Below are 25,036 nucleotides of genomic sequence, written 5' to 3'. Positions count from 1 at the left end.
CTTGTCGGTATTTGGAATTAATTAGTAAAAAAAGCGGTAAGTAGCACAGTACGAATTTTCTGTTTACGTCGAAATTCTTCCGAAAATAGCACTTTCCTGTCTTTGGGCTTCAACTAATGACCATCGGATTAAATATTCAGCAGCCCAATTTTCAAATTGCTCGGCAAAGTTTGCTTAGCAGCAGCATCATCCAGTGAGCTTCCCGTAGCCAATTTCGGAGAGCTTTGACCAAGTTCAAACCCTGCTACAGAACTGCAAACACAAACATTCGCCAGTCAGTTGTTGTTGTTATCCCCGGCTCCTTTTGAGATACCATTTATACCATCATGTTCGTACTCTCAGCCGTCGTATGTCCGGAAGCTCACCAACCAACCACTTCTGCTGGACGAGTCTAACCTTTCACCAACATCGGAAAACATCAACAAAAACAACATCAGCCCGGGCAGATGCTCCACGACTACGCAACAAGAGGATTGTGTTTCAGGTGTGTTTGTACACTCCGCTTCGGAGTAGTTTGGACAGAGTTCTGAACACACGCAGAACAGGAGCTGCTGCGCCACTTTTGATGTTTGAGGTTGCCAGTTTTCCTGGAGGAGAAAAAAAAAAACTTTGCCGTTTTTTTCTGGGTTTCCAGTTTCCAGTTCCGGTTGTGGGGCTAAAAACAGCAGAACTAGAAACTTGAGCACCTGCCGGTGCTGAGCTCTCACATGGTTGGGTTGTTTGCATTCGGCATGAACGAGCACGGGATTAGATGAACGGGCTTCGTTGTAGAGTGAGAGTATGCAACATGCAAGGCAAGGTCATCGTAGCGAAAATACTGCGAATTTATGTGGTGTACTTTTTGCGGTGTTGCATTTTCAAGTTTAATCGAATTACAGAAAGCAAATAAAATGGGCTTGTTTAATTTTTTCAGAGCTAGCGAGTCGGAGAAGGATTAGCTGACTCTGCAACCCTAATTTTTTGATGAATTTATAAGGCGAGAGAACTCTTTCGTTAAAGAAAATGTGTTTCTGATGTTCATTTAATTAAATAACTTCTTTAATGCATCTTTTAAAATGTTTGGTCATGCTTTAATTACTTTTTGTTGAAATTCAGAATAGAACTGCGATTTATCCAAAATTAATAATTTTTGGCGCAAGAATTGCACACAAGTTTTTTCAAAATTATTTTTGTCAAAATCTTCATGGTTTGAGTAATAGGTTTTTTTTGTTTAATCATTTCTTAAATTACTTTTGATTTTATTGTCACAAATAAATGTATGGTTTAAAAAAATTAAATTTGATTCTGAGAAATATTTGAAGAAGCTTGAAGAAACGTTCATTTTGTTTTTAACGCTCTACTGCCCAGAATTTATTTTTGAAAATTTTAATTTTTCCCATCTTCAGGTGGTCAGCCAGCCGGCTGTCTAAGATTAAACCATTTCATTTAAAATTTAACAACAGATACACGGGAAATGTCTCATCCGCAGCATCCGATTGCTTGCCTTGAAAGTAATACATAATTTCGTTCAACAAACACTATGATTTTGGGTCGCATCACCATCTTTTATGATAAATCCTGGCCAAACACCCTATCCTACCAACAAATTTTCAGGTTACTGGCGCTTGTGGGGTGTAAGCACAGAGTAAAGCAGCTGCCCTAGTAGCAACCTGCGCTAACTGACATTCCCGTCCCTTAAAATCGAGATCTACAAACTGATATGGCGGGCGCCGTTGGTGGCCAATGACTGTTACCTATTCGCAACTGATCTTGTTCTGGAAATCATGGTGTTTTATCTTTTCAGCGCATTCATACATGTTGTTGATAAGGGAAATACCACTAGATAGTCGAAGCCTATGATCAGTAGTGCTGAAAGGATATTACGGTTCTGTTCAGCAACGGAGAAGGACAACCATGGGTGCCCAAGTAACATTTTTTTCCAGGAGTTCTACAAGAGCTCTTCAAGATAGCTACAGCATAGCAGTTTGGACCGCGGTAGGATAAAACTCTCTTCAAGTACTCTCCCAAACTCCTGAAGAAGTTTTTAAGAGAATTTTATCATACCGCGGTCCAAACTGCTATGCTGTAGCTATCTTGAAGAGCTCTTGTAGAACTCCTGGAAAAAATGTTACTTGGGTGGTCTCTCATGCTCATGCTAATTTCAAGAGTTCTTTTTTTTATTTTCCAAAGATTAAAAATTGGTTAAAAATAGATTATTGGCTTTTTTTAAATTCTGTAAAATTTTACAAGGGCCTCTATTCAATAACAAATTGCCATGATTGGGTCATTATTTTTTAGTTTCTCCTAAATTAAATTTGTAGGGCTGATAATCAATGAAAATTTGCTATAAAAAAATTGAGCTTTGATACTAAACATGCTTTTGCGTCCATAATTTCAGAGAATTCCTTAGTAACAGTTCAATAGGGCGAATCTGCGTTTGTAAACAAGCAGTCTATCCCTTGTGCTCAAGTGACAGTTCACTCCAAGTAAGAGGAGGGTAGACTGCTTGTTTACAAACGCAGATTCGCCCTATTGAATTGTTACTACGGAATTGACAGTTTCCAAAATCAAAGAATTTTCTTCTTTGTTCCATTTTTCATAAAATTTAAATAGTTTTTTTACAGAAATTCAAACACTTGTTTGTAGAAAAAGTATCAAAATTATGTTCACTCTATCAAACAATATTTTAACAGTTTTTTTGTCATTGATCAAATAATCAGAAAAAAATAATAAATACTGCAAGTTAATTGTTGATAAAAAGATCTGTTAATGAACAATTGATTCATAAAATTATTTCAAATATTGGTCAAAATCCAAACATAATTTTAAATAATTAACTTTGGATATTCGAATCATGAGAAAATTCTTTTCTCAGCAATTCAATTTGAAAAGACCCTACCGAAAAAAGTTCTCCGATCGGGCTCAATTTTTTCTGGGGGTTCCTTGGTCAAAATAATTAGACCCATATTTTTTTTATTTGACCATTAGGGTGGCCGTGCTAGGGTGGTTCGAAAAAAGGCAATTTTCGTCATTTTTCGCAAAAACCACTTTTTTTTTTCAAAAAATCATATCTTCGCGTCATTTTATCCGATTTTAGCTGTCTTAGACGCAAAAGAAAGGTGATCAAATTGTGTATTTGAGAAAAATAGTAAGAAGTTTCAAAAATCTAGCTCAACATTTGAAAAAGTCGTATGAAAACTTAAAAGGGCGTTTTGACCGTGTTTGGACCAAAGAGCCTATGAAAATATTTCTATCGGATTTAGGGCGTCCAATTTTCCCGGGTTTTGAATTTCCCGGGAAACGGGAAAATATTTTTGAAATCTCGGGAATTCCCGGGATCCCGGGAAATTTTTGAAGCAGTCATAAAATGTATGTTTTCATAATATTTGATATGTTTTCAAGCTCAATAATAATAATTGGTGACAATCTACAATTCAATCTAAACAAGGACGACAGTTTTTAAATAACTTAAAAGAAATTAAAATTGTTTTTTTTTTAAGTTCAAATTTAAATTTTCAATGTCATTCAAATTAAATAAGTGTTCTATAAATAAATTTCTTCTATATATTTTAATATATGCCATAATTAGAAAAGCTGGACAAATTTCTTTGAAAATATCTACAAAAACGAGAAGCGACAACAAAACAAGAGTTTTTTTTTTGAAAAAAAGGTCCTATAAGCTATTGTCCTTCATATTTAAAAAATAAACAATCAATGCAAAATTTTAGATAACTGTTGAATGTTTTATTTTATATAAAACATATTTTAATAATTCTCTTTAAGTTACTACCGTCAACTAGGGAAAATCAGGAATACAGGCTGAAAAGGTACAGGAGATTTCAGAGCATTACATTTGGAAATCGGTGTACTAAATTTTTTTTCTGTTATTGTTTTAATAGCTGTCTTATTTCGTTACTTGCCCCAAAATCCGGAGTTTGATGAAAAATAATTTAAGATGATAATTTTCAATTTTAATATCATAAATATAAATATGATAGATAATCTTCAAAAATACGTAAAATTAAATAGAAAATATTTATTGCGCCATGCATTTTGCGGATCTATGACTAAATTATAATCAATTTTCCCTTATCAGTCAAATTAAAGCTGATATATGCCGAATACAAATTTTAATTCTTTAAAGTTCGTATCGATTACTATGTATTTTACTGTTCATCTATTTCTACAAAAAAATTTGAATATTCAGACCAAAATTTGATTTTTTTTCAATTTCGGGAATTCTCGGGACAAATTATGAAAATTCCCGGGATTCAGGAATTCCCGGTTTTGGAAAAATCCCGGGATTTTTGTCCCGGGAATTCCCGGGATGGACGCACTAATCGGATTCCTAGGAAAATTTCACTTAACATATCAAACAAATGGCGATGTCGAACCGTATGTTTCCGAGACATGATTTTTTAAAAATAAAAACTGAGTTTTTCGAAGCGAAACGCGCAAAAACAGGAAAATGCCGAAATCGGCAAAAAAACAACTTTTTTCAATAAAACTGCGATAAATTAAAAATTTTAGCGATGACCTATGCATGTTAGTTTACCAAAATTTCCGTAATTAAAAACGCAACAGACAAGGCCAAATGGTTTTTTTTTCCAAAATTTGTGTGGAGAATTATTCAAAATAATTGAAAACTTGACATAATATCGGATATTTGGTTCATTTGAAATTTATTCTTTTACTTTTTGTTTTTCGAAAAGATCAGACAATTTTTAAATGTTTCATTTTTTAACATTTAATATTTGAGTACTAGTTGCTGTGAACTGGCATTAGATAATGGGGGGCTATTTGGGTGAGTGTTAGGTTAGACTATGAAAACTTTAATTTATCTGTTTTTTTTTCAACCGCTGCCACTCAAAAATCAGAGAGTCATTCTTCAGTGTGCCTCAGACGGAATTTTCTAGACTTTAAGAAACAAAAAATTTCAGCAAAGGGTATCTAAAAGGTGCGGTTCTATGCGTCCAACAGCATAGCAGTTTGGACCGCGATAAGATAAAGCTCTCTTCAAGTACTCTTCCAAACTCCTGAAGAAGTTGGGTTATGTTTTGTATGCAGCTGCAAAAATTGTGTACAGACTTGTATGGGGGAACTAATGGCATTAAATGGACTCTTTGGTCATAGGAAAAGCAACCACAAAGTTTGAGCCAAATAAAAATATATAAAAATTAAATTCATGAAATCGGTCGATTTTGTTTAAAAAAATTCTCTTTTTTAAACAAATCTTAGGTAGTTCTAGAATAATTTTCCCGTTTGACGGGGAAAAAACTCCTTATTTTCACTATAAAATTGTAAACCGTCATCTGGAGTGACAATGGTTCAACAATCGAAACACCTTTCGTAATTTCTATATTACTTAAAATAATGACATCGTAGAAATTTTACCAAAATGTTCACAAAGTTTTGCGGAAATTGAACAACCTGTTTCAAATAACTATCATTTCTTAATTGACTCATTCACATTCATTATTTGTTTTGGCGATGATTTTGAAAAAAAAAACAAATGTGTTTTTTTTATATTTTTGTAAATATTTCGTTTTTTTTATGAATAAAATTTGTATTACCTAGTAAAATAATTATTTAAGTCCTTGAGTTTAATTCTACATCAGATCACGATTTGATGCTTTCCAAACTTTAAAATTTAATTGGAATTTTAAAACAGTCGAAAATTGTTTTAAAAAATGACAAAAATATTGTATAGTGTTTTTTTTTCCACAACCTTCCTTGAAGTACCACGCACCTCCATCAAATTCTTCAAGCTCCTTTGAAGCAAAAACGCAATCAAGAAAAAAGCATTCCTCACAATCCCGGTGGACATTCCCCACAGGGAAGGGTCAAAGAAATGAGGAAAAAATGTCCACCAGCCAGGATGGGGGAAAAAATGCTGCAAGGATTTTTTATTTGTTACGGACTTGTCATCTTTTTTCATGCAACTTTGAGCAACCACTTTCAGAATTACTTCATGCGACAGGAAAATAGCTGGAAAATTGTCTAGCCTCAGTAGATGTGAATTAAGCGAATTTAAATTTTTTTAATCAAGAGTGCGCTCTAGTTTCTTATTTTTTTCTGTTTTTGCTTTCTCGAAGCAAAATTTGTTCGTCCTTGTGTCGGTTGAACTTTATTCGAAGTTGGGGGTCAAATTGTCGACAGCAAAGAAATGTGATTGCCTCTTGGCTGCTGCTTCAGCTGCCGATAAGGACATTCGTGGGGGTGACAGTGAAATATTTATTTGCCGTCACAAACATGCTGAATTTGGCGAACGAATGTGTGCTGAATTTCAAGGAGTTTGTTAAGTTATACGAGACAAACAAAGTGTTTAAAGTTTCATGGAGATGTTGTTTTGTAGTTTAGATATCTAATATTAACTTTAATTCATATTTTGGTTAATTTGTCGCAAATTTATCAACTTTTCCCCTTTTCCTCGAATTATCTCGTTAACAAAAGCCTCCAATTTGGCTTCCCCCCTAATTTCCCGCAGTGCGGCTTTACCTCCAAATTATCGAGCTTTACACACGGCACAGTACTTTCCACCAGGCTTATCGTACCACTGAGAAAGGCATTTATCTGCGTATAATTCCCATCGATACCGCAAATTTTACCCTCGACCGGCCCTCGTGCACATTCTCAACCCAGCAAAAGCAAAACCAACGAGAAAACATCTGTATTTACTTTTATCCTTGCTCGAGCCCAGCCGGAAAAGGGATTTCCACCTTCCACCCTCCCATCTGATAATCCTTTACCATTTTCTCGAACTTTTCCACCGACGAAGCTTTTCGCATCGTTTTCTTTTTTCATGCTTTTCATCCCCTAAGCAAAATATGGATTCTTTCTCCCCTTTTTCCTGCAGCCTAAAAAAGGATTCCACCCTCCCCTTTTCGAAAAAAAGGCGCAACAGGAGCAAAAGTTGCCGACGAAAAATTCAAATGAGCCACATTCTACGCCCGTAAAAATAAATTAGGCCCGAAGAGAATGGGAAGCACGTGATGCTCAAAACTCCTGTGGAAAAAGAGCTCAAAGCTTCGAAAGTCACGCAGCTGAGGATCTCCGGCAGTCGTTATCATTAATTTTGTACCAAAAAAGAGAAACAAGAATTTTATTCAGCTTGAAGATTCCTTTAAAAAAAAGAAGCAGCAAAAAAGGAGTGAAGCTCAATTAAACGTGCTTTTTCTTCAGAACTTTTTTCAACCTACAAAAAAAAATCAAATGACAAACGATGAATTTAATTACGGCTGACGGACGCTGCATTAAACTTTGACGACCTCCGAGGAGGGTGGCGGATCATCCCTAAATTAGTCACACGATACAATTTTCGCGGCGGCACAAATCGTGAATCTTTTATTCAAACGCCACCTGCACTAATTAGTGTCGTTTTCGCTTGGGAGACAGATGGTTGGGTACAATTGGAATTTCAAGTAAGCTTCACTAATTGTTCTATATTTGCTCTGTCGGGGGAGTGACTTCACCTGTAGGGAGCGAATGAGTTGTTGGGTTTGTAAGAGGTTCACTCAGTGGAGAACGACTGAATAATGGATGATCAATTACTATTGTGGTGGGTGTTGTGATGGAGACACTGGAGAATTTGAAAGTTATGTGATTGAAATCTTTGACATTTTCCTTTATGGGTAATTTTCTACCAACTCACACGAAATCGGAAAAAGTTGCCCCGTCCTTTCTTCAATTGGCGTGAATTTTTTTTTCTAAGAAAAAAACGCAAAAAGTTACTTTTTCATAACCTTTTTTTTTCGTAAAATTGCGATAACTCGTGATGCTAACAAGCAAACCCCTTATGTTTACATATCAAATTTATTGCAATTGTCTGCTCTATAACTTTGTAGAACATTGTTGCACTCTTAAAAATAACCCTGCAAAGTTAGAAAAAAACACGAAAATTAAAAATGAAAAATTTACCCTTCTGGGCCAATGTAGATTCGAAAAGTACATTAAATATCCCTTAAAATAACACGTTCCAAAATTTTTTACAGTCGTGTAACGGAAAATGGCAGTTATTAAATCTTTTGCAGTGTTTTTTTTCGACGAATAAAAAAAAATCCATTTCATCACTGTTTTCAGCTGCAAATTATTGAAAACACATCTTTTTTCGCATGTTCAAAAATTGTAGGGGTCGTACCGTCCCTCCGCCACGAGATATCGAAAAAAAGACCTCGGATTCGTTTCACGCAAATCGACGGGGGGGGGGGGGGGTCTTTGTATTTAATTTGAATGAAAGATTGTCAATTAAGGTGATAAAAAATGATTTTTTTTGGCAAATCTAGGTTTCACTCCCTGGCTTGATTCAATAAGCTTTAATAAGTTTCTGTATTAATTTCGAGACAAATCAGTTAAGGCTATTCAGCGTTTAAGTTTGTATGGACAAATCGCAAAAATGTTTTGGAAAAAACATCGCTTCAGGATTTTGCCAGCAGGTGGCACAGGGCTAATCCAAAATTTGTCCAAGTGTGAGATATTTGTGTGTGACTTCAAATTTTCTACAACTTTTTCCAAGGGTGCAAGATGATTGAGTTGATGAGTCAATTCGATGAAAAATCGACCTAAAAAAATCAGAATCAACTTAAATCGTTTTACAACTTTGTCGCAAGATGTAAAACGATTTAAGTTGATCCTGATTTTTTAAAGCCAACTTTTACATCGAATTGAATTTCCCACAGGAATATCACAGTTAAAAAAATTTTGGAAAGACCTGTGTAACCTGATTTTTCCCATACAAACTTCGACGTTCATCAGTGTTCCCTAAACCTAACCGATTAAGCTCAAAATTGGCACAGAAACTTATTTTGGCTTGAGAAAATGAGCCAGACTTTGTTTCATTTGTCAATCTATATCACCCTCTCGCCCATGCAATCCGTTAGTTAAACAAAGTTTCGAAAATTTATTCTTGAAAAGCAATTTTCCGATCGATTTGGTGTTTTTGGCAAAGTAGTAGATTATGATGAAGACATTTTAGAAAAAAAGGAACACGAATGATCAAACAATTTTTATTACACTTTTTGATACTTAAAGTTGCATTCTCAATTACTCTAAAATGTTTAAGATGGAGCGTTATGGTCATAAAACATTTTAAAACTCCTATCATTTTTTGTTCGATGAATTTTGCTGTTTTTTTGTGAATTACATGGTTTAAAAAATAAAAATAAGCTGAGAAAAAATCAAACATTTTTCCTTTAGCTGAGAAATAACCTCTTATTGTTTTAAATGTGTGATTTCTATTTCAGTGTTGTCTAATTAGCTCTCATTTTCTAACTGAGGATATTTCGGAAGCTATTCATCAAATTGGCATAGTTCAAAAATTATACTAGGTATTTTTTTGCTCCTATCAATTAAAATAAAATGTTTTGTATGTAAATAACAAGGGCACAAAAAATCTAATTTCATTAAGATAAGCATAACATTTGAAAATGTCCAAAAAATTATATTTATCCAACAAAAAAAAAATCAAAAAGAGCAGAATTGTCATTATTTTTTTAAGCTAAAAATAGATTCAATACTTTCCAAGATAAACTTATTTCGGGCTAGAAAAAAAGTTTGTTTCATACAATTTAAACATAAAGTATCATTTGTTCATCCATTTTTCAGTCATGTTTTAGAAGTCTTTATGGAAAATAAAAATTTCTCAGTTTTTCTTAAATATTGCTTGCTTTGACAACATAACTTTAAATTGCCAAAAAACAGAAATTATCAAAAAATGCCTTTACTATTCAAAAAAAGGGTATGAAACCTTTCGATTGCAAATTTGAAATTGTTTGATTACACGGAGAAAAAAGAGTTCCCAAAATCGTGAACATGCGTTCATGGAAATGGGAACCACGAACAAAGTGCTCAAATTGCATGGTACGATTTTCAAAAACCCATTTTCATGAACGCATGTTCACGATTTTGGAAACTCTTTTTTCTCCGTGTAGGGGAGTGTGGGGTAATTTGGACGCCCTAAGGAAATTGCTCTGCCACAGGCTGTATGGATATTTTAAAGGAATGCGGATGGCACCAGAGGATAATAGAGACCATATTTTATGGAAAAATGTCATTTATTTCGATAAACTTTGATGAAAACCCCATTTTTATCGCAAAAATTAAAAGGTGTCCAAATTACCCCCACATTTTTGTGTGGGGGTAATATGAACACCCCTATGGGGTAATTTGGACATGCCTTGTGGGGTAATATGGACATACTTTGTGGGGTAATATGGACACCTTTGTTGGGGTAATTTGGACACATGTTGAAGAATAAGTTTAACGTTTGATTTTTTGAGCATGTTTTATATTCATCAACCTGGTTTTGTAATTGCTTTATATTTTAAAGTGTTTTTTGCTCACAATATTTCATCAAAAGTTTAAATAATGATTTTGTGATAGAACTATAATTCAATGAGATGATAACAAATAGTTCGGTGTATAATTTAATCATTCATTCTGAAATGATTTAAACATTGATTCTGGATTAGGCACAAGTATAGTTTTTAGTGATTAAGGTATCATTTAGATTTATCCAGACCAGTCTTTATATAAAACTAATTAACCTGAAAATATATTTTTTTAAATTTTACATTCCGTAGCACTTCAATTTTAAATATTATTGTTATCCAGCATATAGAAATTATAAATGTCAAGTAAATTAATTAAAAACAATAAACATTAGAGTCTAGTTCAACGCCAAATGTGCAGTAGCTAGATTTTCATCCATTCAAATATTGAAATAAATTTATCTAAATTAAAAAATTGGGGTTTTGTGAAAGTCTCATTGCTAACATTCCTTTTTGAGTGTTTTGACATTTAAAATCCCTCTAAATTTAATTAAATCCCTTTAAAAACTCAACCAAACATGAAAGTTACTTTTTTTTTGCCTGACAGGTAGACTTTCAGGTATGTTCAAATTACCCCACAAGCCATGTCCAAATTACCCCCATAGCATGTTCTATCAAAAATTGCAATTTATGATGATAAAAATTGATAAAATGCACAATATATATATACGTACATATCTCAGGCATCGTCCAATCAACCCTCTTAAACAAAAATTGACCACTTTTTTGCCATATGATTCCTGCAAAACCTCATTTCCTAACTCTTAAAAATTAGAACTTAAGGCAGTGCCAGCCGGCCTTTGGAAACATTTTATTTCAATTTTCATGGTTTTTCCATACTCCTAGGCCATTACTAGTACTAGCCTTATCACTTAAATTGCCGTTTTCACTTTATATCAGAAGAAAAGGTGATTTTTAAGGGGGTGTCCAAATTACCCCCACTGTCCATATTACCCCAAACTCCCCTATATGTTTTCAATATTTCGATTTTTTCATTTTTTTTTAAATTTTTTTCTAAATTTATTGTTATGGTACCAGACTTGTATTATCGCATTCTTTTTCAAAAAGTCTTTTGTACATTTTCTTATTTATTTTACTTTTTTTAACTTGAAATCATAATCATAATCCATTTTGGAACAGTTATTGCTTGTAAATAAAGGTGTCACCAAGAGTAAGAAAAAAAAAACTTACTAAAATTGCAAAGGAAAGGGGATAGAAATAGAAAAAGCTTAAAACTAGATCACAGTTTTTTATCCTTTATAGATGTGCTTGATCATCAGCTCCCCAAGGGCCAGGAATTGCTCCGCCTTGTTACGGCAGGTCCGAAACCGCGTCATCATCTCCCCTGCGAGAGCAAAGAACTCTGGCAGGGTAAAGAGATCTTCTCCGGTAACTTCTTGCTGGGCCGTATTGCCACTGCCGGCAGCGACCACGCTGGCGAACGATCGCCCCCATCCAGGAGGGAACGCTGAGTTGTCCGCTGGAACCGTACGATGACCAGCTGCCGGCACGGTTACGCTCGTACTTCGCTGAGGAGGGTGGGACGCTGCTGCTTTCTTCTTCCTCTTTTCCTGCTCCTCGAGGTAGTTTTTCCGTGCGCTGCATCCACGGTAGTTGCTGGTATGGTTACCTCCGCAGTTGGCGCACTTGATGCGCGCCTTCGTTTGCTCTGCCTTGTCCCCCAAGTCCGCTTTGCACGGCAGTGCACACGCCTCAGAGAGGTGTGATTCACCGCACTTCACACAGCGGGGCGGGAGGTTGCAGTTCCGCGAGCCGTGGCCGAATTTCTGGCAACGGTGGCATTGTGCTGCGTCCGACGGGTTCTTTGAGTAGAACCGCCAGTTTACCCAAAACCCGTCCAACGCCTTAGTTCGCCGCAGGTCTTGAATTTTGACGGTGCCGCGGTCGAAGTACAACAGGTACAGGGTGTGTGTACCTGTTACTGTTGTCTTCCGCGAGAGGACTTTTATGTCACGCGGCGTTATGCCAGCACCCGAGAGGTCCTTCTTGAGGTCGGAGATCGGGCGGTCTTGGTACCCCTGCAAAACGACCTTAACGGCAGTCTTCTGCACGGGGTCGAATGTGTAAAACTTGAAGTTTTGACACTTCAATTTCTCCACAACCAGGTCGAAGTTCTTTTCGTCAAATGTGTAAACTTGCACTGACGACTTACCGATTTTAAGACAATATCCGAGGCCTTCCAGCAACTCGTCAACATCGTCCGCCAACGTGTCCAGAAATACGTTCCTTTGGAGAATTGTTCTTTTTTGGCGTCGACACTTTCTTCCGTGCACGCCCGTCATCGTCGTCGTCGTCGGTAGTGCTGCTACCGTCAGAGTTGTTATTTTCTTCGTCGTCGCTCAGCATCTGGAACTCGTTCCTGATGGGGATGTTGGCGGATGTTGATGTGCCACTGGTCGTGGCACCGGAAGTACCGGAACGGGTTCGCACTGGTGATCTCGGAACGTATCCGGGATGTAGATACTTTTTGTCGATTCCATCTGCGCTCACGCTCCCCTGCGCGATGGCGGCCGACACGGCGTTGGTTTGTTTACCTTTTTGCACACGGCCGGTAGACGAACTTCGCGGGTTTTTCGAGGCCGCACTCGAACTGCCACGGCCACGGCCGGCCTTTGGCATGCTGGAGAAGCAAACTCGCGGGTAATCACTATCAACTACGGCGAAAAATTTCGAAAAAACGGTAGAGCACAGAGCACTTGACTGCTGCTTGCTCTCGTGCGTACACGGAGGTGATTTTTGTATTAAAAGACCGGAAAATCTCCTATGATCTTTTTGTTTGACGTGAACATGCACCGATATATTTTTTGCATAGTTTAATTTAATTCTATTGAATTTTTAATGTTTATGTCTGTATTGAATTTTATCATTATTCCTATAGGAAAAAAAACTTAGAAAATTAATTGCATCGCCGTAATGTAATTAGATTACAAAATTGTGAAATCACATGTTTTTTGGATAGTCCAATCGCACATAAAACGGATTATTCGATGGCTCTGTGCTCTCTTATGCTTACTAGATAGGAAAAGCAGTAAGCAAAGAGAGCACAGAGGCATCGAATTCATTATTCAAACATTTTAACCCTCAGCAAAGCATTCACAAATGTTCTCATTATGTGTTCACAAATCAAATTACACACCGTCAACCGGCAGTCGTCGTAAACTTTGCAGTTTGGTGCAGGCGTAGAATCCTTTTAATCATGAAAAGCTTTCAAGACTGTTGCGCGCCACCACCGCTCCACAAAAGAAAACTGGTTGAAGCGGGAGGGGGTGAGGTTTCTTTTCCACAAGTTTTTCTCCCTCGAAGCTACAGGTATGAAAATGAAAATGTTCTTTTCTGAATCAAAAAAACCCCTTTTTCCGCAGCAGCAGAACCAAACACAACATTTCGTGCGGTGATTCTCATTCTCCTGGAGCTCTAAACTACTCCCACGCGTTTCAAATGTGATTCGCTCTTTCTCATTCTCCGGTTTCATGGGGGTGCGTGGTGGGTGAGAAAGAGAGAGAGAGAGGGAGGGGGTTCGTTTGGGGGTCCATTTGATCGCTCTTTTTTCCTCTCACCCACCACGCTATCGCGGGTGTACAAAGAGCCACCCACACCGCCTACTTTGCTCTGGAACGAAATTTGCTTCGGGATAAGTTTTTGTTTTTTTTTTGTGTGTGCTTTATTTTTGTTACATGGATTTTTTTCAGTGTGCTTTTTTGCTCGGAGTGTAAACTTTGAGACTGCTGATAAATTTTCAACCCCCCTCTCTGCTTGTTGAATGCAACAGTTACACGGTGAATGGGATTTTTGTGCTTTTTGGATTGGTTTTTTGAGCTATTGAAATCTTTTTTTTTATTTTGCAGTAAATGAAGATTGTTGCATTTTTAGCTCTCACAATTTTAAAGTGATTTTTAAGTAGATGATGATAATTATGAATATTGATTTTGAATTATGCTAAAAAATATTAACCTGGTTGTTGCTGCAAAATCCTTGGCTCGCCGAAGCGTGTAATCCCTGTTTTAAAATCCACTGCTTTAACAAAACAATTCACTGTGAGTTGAACACACTATTTTCACCTCAATTTCTTCAAGTTCAAATCACTGGTTTGCGATCAATAAATGCTTCCCACCAATTCCGATTTCACAACTCTCTGGCGCACACATGGCGAACTCACGTCACACTGAGTGATTCAAACCGCACAGATCTGCTAATTATCCAAAAAACCGAAAATTACCGGAAAATCACACCAATACCGACACCGCACACACACACACACTGCTGCCCCCTCCCAGAGGCGGGTTGGCCAGCTTTTCCACCACCAAATTCAAAATTTGAGCCAATGTGCGTTCGTTAATCGATTAAATCTTCTTCTTCTTGCTGGCTTCCGAGCAATCGACACTGAATATTTCTCTGGAAAACGGTTTTTTCCTTGACTTTTTCTTCCCAGAGCTGACCACCTGGAAGATCACTGGCCACGGCCAGGGTCGGTTCCTCCCCACATCCCGCAGTGGTCACTCCAAAGGCCCTATATTGGCCCTAAATCGCACACACACGCACATTCTCACCACACCTAACGAAAAGTTGAAACTTTTTGAATATTTAATTCGTTTGCCACTCCACCACTTGTCTGTCTGTATGTACGTGTGCACGCGCGTGTATGTGTGCCTGTATGTGTGCAACTTTCCCTTCCCTTTTTCCTTAATCATCAATACCAAAATTACACTGGGAAACGTAAAGAACGTGAGATGATGCGCTCGGTACAAAAATTCTAAAGAAACTAAGGGGTCACAGCCGACCGACGGACGGCACCGAGATCGGAACCTGGCCAGAATCAACAGACTGTTCCGAAGACGAACCGACGGTCGTGGTGAGTCGGCGCAGGACGGTGGCCTCTCAACAGGTCTTTGCCGGGCTCTCATCCCACCGCACAACTGAAAGAGCTTCAGAAATCATGTGGTGATGAGAATTTTCCCGCGGAGAATGAGAATTTTTGGACCACCGAGCGTGAGAAAATCGGGAATGGAATATGTAGGTTAGGGAATTGTGTTGACCTTCACACGTGGTTTCCATCATTTCGGCGGGAGCGTGAATCGGGTTGGAGCGTTCTGTTGGAACCACGTCGAGGGATTTGACGGGGTTGTCGTTCTGGAATGATCTAGCGCTCTTTCGAGTGGGTTATCATTTTGATCATTATGATCAAATTCTTCCTTTTTCTCGAGCTTGGGAGTTTAGTTATATAAAATACTTTTTTATGGCTGATTTAAAAAAAAATCGAAGGGGCAAAAAAATGCTTTAATTATTTCAAGTAAATTTTCGAACATGAACATTGCGTAAAATTGTGTAACACACGAATCACAATAAGTCCAGTATTATTGTAAAAAAATGTTTAAAAATTGCTATCAATTGAAATGATTTACTCATTGGTTATCAATGAATTAGTGTTTTGATGGCATAGATTTTGATAACAAAAAAAAAAATCTTTTCAAACGATAGCAATTTAAAAAAAAATACAATAACACTGGACTTATTTTGATTTGTATGTTACACAATTTTACGCAATGTTCATGTTCGAAAATGTACTTGAAATAATTAAAGCAGTTTTTTGCTCTTTCAAAATTATTATTTTTTAAATCAGCCATAAAAAAGTATTTTAAATAACTAAACTCCCAAGCTCGAGAAAAAGGAAGAATTTGATCAAAATGATCAAAATGATCAAAATGATCAAAATGATCAAAATGATCAAAATGATCAAAATGATCAAAATGATCAAAATGATCAAAATGATCAAAATGATCAAAATGATCAAAATGATCAAAATGATCAAAATGATCAAAATGATCAAAATGATCAAAATGATCAAAATGATCAAAATGATCGAAATGATCAAAATGATCAAAATGAGCAAAATGATCAAAATGATCAAAATGATCAAAATGATCAAAATGATCAAAATGATCAAAATGATCAAAATGATCAAAATGATCAAAATGATCAAAATGATCAAAATGATCAAAATGATCAAAATGATCAAAATGATCAAAATGATCAAAATGATCAAAATGATCAAAATGATCAAAATGATCAAAATGATCAAAATGATCAAAATGATCAAAATGATCAAAATGATCAAAATGATCGAAATGATCAAAATGATCAAAATGAGCAAAATGATCAAAATGATCAAAATGATCAAAATGATCAAAATGATCAAAATGATCAAAATAAACGAAAAGACCAAAATGACCAAAATGACCGAAATGACCAAAATGACCGAAATGGCCGAAGTGACCAAAATGACCAAAATGACCAAAATGACCGAAATGACTGAAATGACCAACATAACTGAAATGACTGAAATGACCAAAATGACCAAAATGACCGAAATGACCGAAATGACCGAAATGACCAAAATGACCGAAATGACCGAAATGACCAAAATGACCAAAATGATCAAAATGACCGAAATGACCGAAATAACCGAAATGACCAAAATGACCGAAATGACCAAAATTGCCAACATAGGGTAGGGTAGTCATCAATGAGACACTTTTGGTTTTCAACTTTCAACGATTTTTGTATTTTTTTCATCAGCATGTTTTAATGAGCTTTTTGTTGCATTTTCTTTCTTTTAATGTGTTCTAACATTGATCAAAATATGAGATCGATCCGACCTCTACAGCCAGAGCTATCCAACTGTCTCATTGTAGACGCACTTGGCAGGAACAATGAGACAGGTGGGGAACAATGAGACACTCTACGAAAATCAATACTTTTCTAGTAAAACATCATGTTTTTGTATTGTTCCATTGCAGGTGACTTACCTTGAACATTTTAAAGCAATTTTGCCAACTTGAAACTTTAATTAACAAAAGTTATACTAAAAAGTAAATAAATTTAGTAAAATCCATTTATTTAAACCAAATAACTTTATATTTTTGGCTAAATGAAGTCAAAACTCAATAAATATGCCAAAAATCACTTCCAATTCATATTTTGAAAGATTTCCCTAGATTTTGAAAAGTTTAATGAAGAAAAATCAAAGTGTCTCATTGTTACCCATGGGCTGAAAAGAGTGGGGAACAATGAGACAGCCCTGGATTCTGGGTATATTCATAATTTTGGTCAAATCTAATGAAAGGCCATTGTAGCCCAACTCATGCCCTATGAAATGACGAAAGAAATTTGGATAAATATTAGTTTTTGTGTTATTGGCAGCCTATGAGCGAAAATGTAATTTTCAGTCATAATTTACTTTTACACCCCAAAATCAAACATTTATGAATAACTTTGCAAGGGAGCGTCCACAACCAACGCCACTATTATGGCAGAAGTGTATCCAGTAGACACACCTTTCCTCAAATTATGAGCCTGATTGGTTGAAACTACGACTTGTGAGAGCCATTTTATCATTGTTCCCCGTGTCTCATTGATGACTACTCTACCCTAATCAAAGTGACCAAATTGACCGAAATTACCAAAATCACCGAAATTACCGAAATGACTGAAATGACCAAAATGACCGAAATGATTGAAAGACCAAAATGACCAAAATGACCGAAATGACCGAAATGACCGAAATGACCGAAATGACCGAAACGACCAAATGACCGAAATTATTGAAATGACTAAAATGACCGAAATTACCAAAATGACACAAATGACCAAAATGACCGAAATGACCAAAAAGACCGAAATGACCGAAATGACTGAATTGACCAAAATAAACGAAACGACTGAAATTACCGAAATGACCAAAATGACCTAAATGACCGAAATAACCAAAATGACCGAAATGACTGAAATGACCGAAATGGCCGAAATGACCAAAATGACCAATATGACCGAAATGACTGAAATGACCAACATAACTGAAATGACTGAAATGACCGAAATGATCAAAATGATCAAAATGATCAAAATGACCGAAATGACCAAAATGACCGAAATGACCAAAATGACCAAAATGACACAAATGACCAAAATGACCAAAATGACCGAAATGACCGAAATGACTGAAATGACCAAAATAACCGAAATGACTGAAATGACCGAAATGACCAAAATGACCAAAATGATAAAACCGATAAAATGGCCAAATCGACGAAAATGGCCTAAATTGAATGACCAAAAATGACCAAAAATGACGCAGAATAAATTTTAGTTCAACTAGTAAAGTGATGGCTCGGAATCGATTGCGGGCCACCTGGTTTGTCTTGAGGGATTGCTCATGTTTTCAACGATTTTTTGTATGCGGGCGGTTGGACCGACTTTCGTTAAATATTCACTTATATTAAATTACAAGCAAACCATGCCATTAATCGTGTTTCCATGCGTACATTTTGCAGAGTGCAAATATTCTTTTTTTGAATCTGGCCACTTCGGATAATCGAATCACAATAAAAATGTTCTTCTCTAAAGTGATTTAGAAAACTAAAATTAAATAATTTTGTTTATGATTCGATTATCGGAAGTCCCATACAAACCTTCGGACAATTGAACTTGGAATAATCGAAACTTTGGTTAATTGAGTCATCGTTTAATCGAAACTAGACTGTTAAGATTTTTATCAAAAATACTTAGTTTTTTTCATAATCATGGTGATTTGTTAAACATTTGAAAACTTGCTTTTGCTGTATACAATTTTAAAATCAATTATCATCAAAATTAATCGTCCACCATCAACAGAAACTACTTTGTACCAGCTGCACTCATCCGGTGAGTAATGGCAGCAACACGACACCTCGCCCTTCACCCCGGGCTCAACTTATTAATCAGCCAATAAAATATGCATTCGAGTGCGCACCCGTGTCAAGGTAAACAAGCAGGGAGAAGTGCGAGATCGTCTAGAGTCCCAAAAAAATTTCCCCCGATTTCCCGAATTCCGTGCACCAGCTGAGAGTGGTGAAAATGGTAACGATTTTCACGATATTCACCACGTGTTACACAGGTTCGTTAGAGAGTTTGGGAGCTCTCTTGACATTTTACGGCGAGAGTGAGAGCGAGAGAGAGAGTGGAAATCTCATCCCAGAATGAAAAATGGTCACGATTCCAGATTTTCACCTTGGTTTGAGGATTCCTGGAGAGGGAGAGAATTCTCATCAAGGGAGATTGATTTTCCGACGGAGCGCGAAAATGCAAGTTGAACTCTTTTGCTCGGGTTGCCTCACGTTGGAATGTCTTATTGCCGTTTGAGTATCCATTCAGCAAATGTTAAGTGAGCCATGTGGCACGGGAAAGTTTTCGGTGGAATGGTTTCTAGACACGAAAATAGAGAGGTTTGGTAGGCAAATGGAGAGGAAGGTGATGTTGGGAGAAGAAGGAGATTTTAATTGATGTTGTCAAACTTGACTAGTTTGTTTTATGTGAATTACTCAAGTCATAACTGTTTAATGATGTGACAGTAAGAATGATGTTCCTCATAAAAAAGATCGATGAGGTGAAACTAACCAAAAAAATCATAATTTGCTTGCTGATAAAAAATTCACAATTTTCACATCTTCCAAATAGCTTCAATTTGCCAGATATCCCGCTTCTCCGCCAACACTTGGCAATCTCCAAACGTGTCGTTAAAAGTTCCCTTCCAATTCACTTCCCCCTAATATAATTATAGTGGGAATTGCTCGTAAATGTCGCTCTTCTTTTAAAAGCAAAACTAACCTTGGCTCGTTGAGCATTTTTGCACACACCACAATCTGTAATGCTGCTGCTTGCCTTTTTGCTCGGTCGTTCCGCGTCTCTAACGGAGCTTTTTTTTCTCTCTCTCTGCCAAAGCTTTTTCGACGTCGTCGGTGGTCGTCGTGCGAAAACGATGGCAGTATTTAAATAATCATTAGGTTTTTCCTGTGTGTGCTTTGGCAATTTCATGTCTGAATAATGGATGAGTCTTCCGGGCTTGGCAGCGGCAGCAGAAACATCTCGAGATCTCGAGATGGAAAAGGAGCAGCATTTGATGGTTCGGTTTCGCCGAGGTAAATGTACACGTGTGAGATGTCCTGTTTGTCTTTTTTTCTCAATGGGTTTCTGCAGCAGCTGGGGGTCATTCATAATTTACTTTATTTTCATCTTTTTGATTTCGTTTCTTATTCGATTCTATGTTTATGTATTTTTTTCAATTTATCACATTATTTAATAAAAAATTCAAATGATGATAAAATTAAAAAAAAAAGATTGTGCAAGTAAACATCTCAAATTCCATCCAAATTTGACCACAATTAAAAAAAAACTCTTTTTTAGCACCAACCCAAAGTTTCACATTTTTCGTGACTTATTTTGTGATTCTTAAATTTAATTTTTTCCCTCCTCACTGAGGAAAGACTATGAAATCACTTGAAAAATGAGCATTTTAATTTGACATCCAAAACCCACCTTCATTCAAACTTATCGACTCAGAATCAAATTCTGGACAAAGTCTGTGCGTGTGTGGGTATGTTTATCAAACCTAGCCTAGCTATGTATCTGTTTTTCTCGGCATTGATTTAACAAATTTTATCCGGATAAAGGTATTGAAAACTGCACAGTTTCATTTAGTCGTTTACAAGTTATGATAACAATTGCTTTAAAGCTATTTAGACGACTACTCTATAAATGTGAGGAAGGCACCAACCACCTAAAGGTGTATTGAGTAACGTTTATTATTTGGATTGAACTTTGTGCATACAATTTCTGTGTCTAAAGAAGCAATTTTGCATCATTTGTTTTTCCATATAAGTCTCCATAAAATTTTAGGAGCTGGTCACATAAAATGTTAATTTAACTGTATGAAAATCTATACCTTGCGATGGGATTTCTTGATCAACCTGGTGTCTTCGTTTAAGTTTCATGATTAGAAATTATCTGGAAAAAATGCACAGAAAAAAAAACCAACAATTTGATCTTTTTTTTTTTTATTTTTTTATCACTAAAAGTTGAATTCCCAAAATACGTATAAATTAATTTTCTAAATTTGTTGATTTGTATTGGGACCATCCATAAATTACGTAAACATTTTTTTGCCCCCCCCCCTCCCCCTCGTGGACAATTGTCCATACTAAAATAATAATAAAAAATCTCCCCGGTCCCTAAAGTGTCCACGTGGTTTATGGATGGTCCCTTTAAGGGATTCAAAAAGACATTCTTTGAATCATAGTACATGCTGGTGCAAAATCCAGAGATACAAATAAAAAAAAGATTTCTCAAAGATATCGAAAATTATGTTTTTGCAATTCCGTCGTGAAACTACTTACTTTTACAGTCATTCTTGAACGTCAAAACAGCCTACTTTTCTGTACTAAAAATAACAGAATCAAATAATAACCTTATTCAAAACAAATGCTGAAAAGTCGAACTTTTTAGCACTTGTTTGGTAAAGTTACAATTTTCAACATTATTTGATTGAAACTTCACAATTTTAAATCACAAGCCATGGTACTAACGTTTCAATGAAAAAAGTGTTTTAAAATACATTTTTTGCAATTCCGTCGTGAAACTACTTACTTTTCCTGTCATTCTTGAACGACGAAATAGCCTACTTTTCTGTACCAAAAATAACAGAATCAAATAGCAACACTTTTCAGCATTTGTTTCGAAAAGTAACACTTTTCAACATTTTTTTTTGATTTAAACGATTTATTGACAATATACATGAAAATTTGAGGCAGTGCGTGGCCGAATGGTTACGCTGTCCGCTTTGTAAGCGGATGATTCTGGGTTCGATTCCCATCTGCTGCAACCTTCCATCGGATGAGGAAGTAAAATGTCGGTCCCGGCCTTGGTTGTTAGGCCCGTTAAGTCATTCCAGGTGTAGGAGTCGTCTCCATGTCATAAGTACAAACAACACACCAAACCAAGCCTACTCCGGTGGAATCGCTGGCGGCGGTTGGACTCACAATCCAAAGGTCGTCAGTTCAAACACTGGGGTGGAAGGTTCCTTGGAGTAGAAAGAGGTTTGGGTGCTCTCCCCATTCAAGCCTTCGGACTCTTAGGTTCGAGCAGAAACTTGCAATAGAGACCACAAAAGACCCGGGGGTCGTTAATGTGGATGGTTTGATTTTGATGAAAATTTGACATAAAATTTCACTCAGTGTGTGTTTTTTGGAATTGCAAGAAATGTTGTATGGAACTCGTTGCAAAACTTGATTTTTTCAGCACTTTTCGTATTTATCCAACTCGGTGAACCTCGTTGGATAAATGTACGACTCGTGCTAAAAAAAATCCTCTTTTTGCAACTTGTTGCATAAACTACTATTTTACCTACTCTAATGTTTTGCAATCATTAGTTTTCAAAATATATATGTATTGATGTTTTGTTTTTTGCTGAAAACAAAACTTTTTGCAGTTCTGTACAATGGAATTTCACAAAAATTGAATATATTTTTATGCAAACTTGAACATGTTTAAAATGTTAATAAACACAGGGGAATGCGTTCTAAAATGTTTAAAGCTGATTACACTCACAATTCCGTTTAAATTTTGAAGTTTTTTGAAAAAAAAAATTTGCCCCCCGATTTTTTGAACCGATTTCGAAAGAGAGAGCGACATAACCTTTTAAAAATATTTGCAACGGCTTAACATTGAAAAACCAACATATTTTTCAAATCAAAATGGGTGCAAAACAAGACGCTTGAAAAAATATTATAATTATTACAACTTGATAAGATTATACTGGTAATGATTTGAGGAAAACGCATTTTGGTGAAATTACATGACAGTACCGTAATCTGGGGCGAATCGGGACTACAGTCTGAATAGGGACAGCAGTTTTAGAGCACACTTAAAAATCAAAATATTGTGCTCCAACAAGGTTAAAACTGCTGTCCCAATTCGCCCCATGTGCCTTGATTGACCCCAGTTTACGGTACCTAAAATTCAAAAATGTGTCTAATTTTGTTGAGTTTTCTTTTCTTAAATGTTGTGCAAGTGTTGGGAACTTCATAGGGAACTAAAATGATATTTTATTATTAAAATGTATGAATTTGGCAATGATGATTTTGTATTTTGATACAATTTAACAACTTATGGCTTTTCTTATGTATGCTTCATATCAGGATTTCGCATAAAATATTTCTTCTTGATTTTACAAAAATACTGTTTTTTTTTTCATTTAATTTTATTTATTTTTTTCCTTTTAATGTTTATTTTTCTGTTAAGTATTAGGTTAGGTCAACTTCCGTCTAAAGTCAAATGAGCTAGGCCTTAAAATGGTCAAATTGAAATGGCTTTAAAACTATTTTGTTCATATCAGTTATTCTTTGAGAATTGAGCTTGAAAATTTGATTTTTTTTTAATTAATTTGTGATTTTCATTAGAGTTTGGACCTATTTTATTTTATTTTATTTTGGTGTATAGCGTTGTCTACATTATTAAGATATGGTCATTTTAAATATGTCTCATTTAACCATTAAAATGGTTGAAATTATTGTAATTTGGCGATTAAACAGACGTGTCATAAATACATTTTGAATATCATCTTTAGAATTCCTTGAAGAAAAACCGAAATATCACAAACAGAATCTAAACAGTATCGAGCAATTCCAGCTCAAATCAGGAATTTTTCTGGTACTTTTGTACCCGACCCTCTCCGATTTCAATGAAACTTTTTAGACATGTTATCCTAGGCCTATATAAGCCATTTTTGTGTATATGGAGCCAATAGTACTCGAAAATAACATTTAAGAAGGGCGTAAGGTATTTAAATATTTTTGTATTTTGCAATTTTAAAATTACTGTATCTCGAAGCCATTCAGTCGTATCCAAAAGTGGTCAAAGACAAACTTGTAGGAAATTCGGAAATCTGAAAAAAAAATACACTGAAACAAAAATACACGCCACTTCTATGAGATTTTTTGATTTTTAATTAAACTTTTAAAATTTGAAAGTGATGTCACGATTTTTTTTTCGTTCAAAATTTTTGAGGAAATAGCCTTAAATGTTACAAAAAGACTGACGAAAAATGCAGGATGGTATGTCTCTCCCAAAAAAAAAAAAAAAACCAAAAATCATTTACTAAAACTGTTTTTTTGAAAAGTGGTCTAAACGTCAAAATTTTAAAAAACCCACAGTGGGAATCGATTCCCCAGACAATTTTACATAAAAGTCTCTATATTGACCATTGTCCTATGTCCAATCCTTGGGAAGATACAGCGGCTTTAAAAATAAAAATGATGAAAAAATGTTTTTTTGTGGTTTTTGGCAATTTCTATATGACAGACTTTTCAGTTTTTCAGTCTCGTAAATATTTTTACCGGAAAGCTCGTCCAATTTCCCATAAGTTTGCCTTTGACAGCATTTCAAGTGGATGTAAGGGCTTATAGTTATAAGCTTAATTACATTGTTAATAACTGAAAAGAGAATATTTTTTTCAGTGTGGTAGAAACCTGGATAGTAAGTTAGCTTACGTAAATATCAAAACGAGTCAAATCAAAAAGCTGTCAAAGGCAAACTTATGGGAAATTGGACGAGCTTTCCGGTAAAAATATTTACGAGACTGAAAAACCAAGTCTGTCATATAGAAATTGCCAAAAACCACCAAAAAACCCATTTTTTCATCATTTTTATTTTTAAAACCGCTGTGGTCAATGGTCAATATAGAGATTTTCATGTAAAATTGTCTGAGGAATCGATTCCCACTATGGGTTTTTTAAAATTTTGACGTTTAGACCACTTTTCAAGAAAACAGTTTTAGTAAATGATTTTTGTATTTTTTAGGAGAGACATACCATCCTGCGTTTTTCGTCAGTCTTTTGGTAACATCT

General features: G+C 35.8%; 1 protein-coding gene across 2 annotated transcripts in view; it reads right to left on the bottom strand.

Annotated features, from left to right (window-relative positions):
• The window catches only part of LOC120412453 (putative protein TPRXL), a 169,357-nt gene extending 154,264 nt beyond the window's left edge, over positions 1-15,093 (bottom strand). Inside the window, exons 1-2 of one of the 2 annotated variants that reach the window (XM_039572919.2) lie at positions 15,020-15,066; positions 14,277-14,514 (exon numbers count right to left, since the gene is read on the bottom strand). The gene's annotated coding sequence lies outside the window, so the exon portion shown is untranslated. Of the gene's footprint in view, positions 1-14,276 lie in introns of both variants that reach the window. The other variant, XM_039572917.2, reaches the window with a different exon arrangement.
• Positions 15,094-25,036: the final 9,943 nt, after the last annotated feature.

This window comes from Culex pipiens, chromosome 2, assembly GCF_016801865.2.
Source record: "Culex pipiens pallens isolate TS chromosome 2, TS_CPP_V2, whole genome shotgun sequence".
Classification (NCBI taxonomy): Eukaryota; Metazoa; Arthropoda; class Insecta; order Diptera; family Culicidae; genus Culex; species Culex pipiens.
The sequence above is the reverse complement of the archived record's forward strand: the minus strand, read 5'-3'. Positions and strand labels throughout refer to the sequence as shown.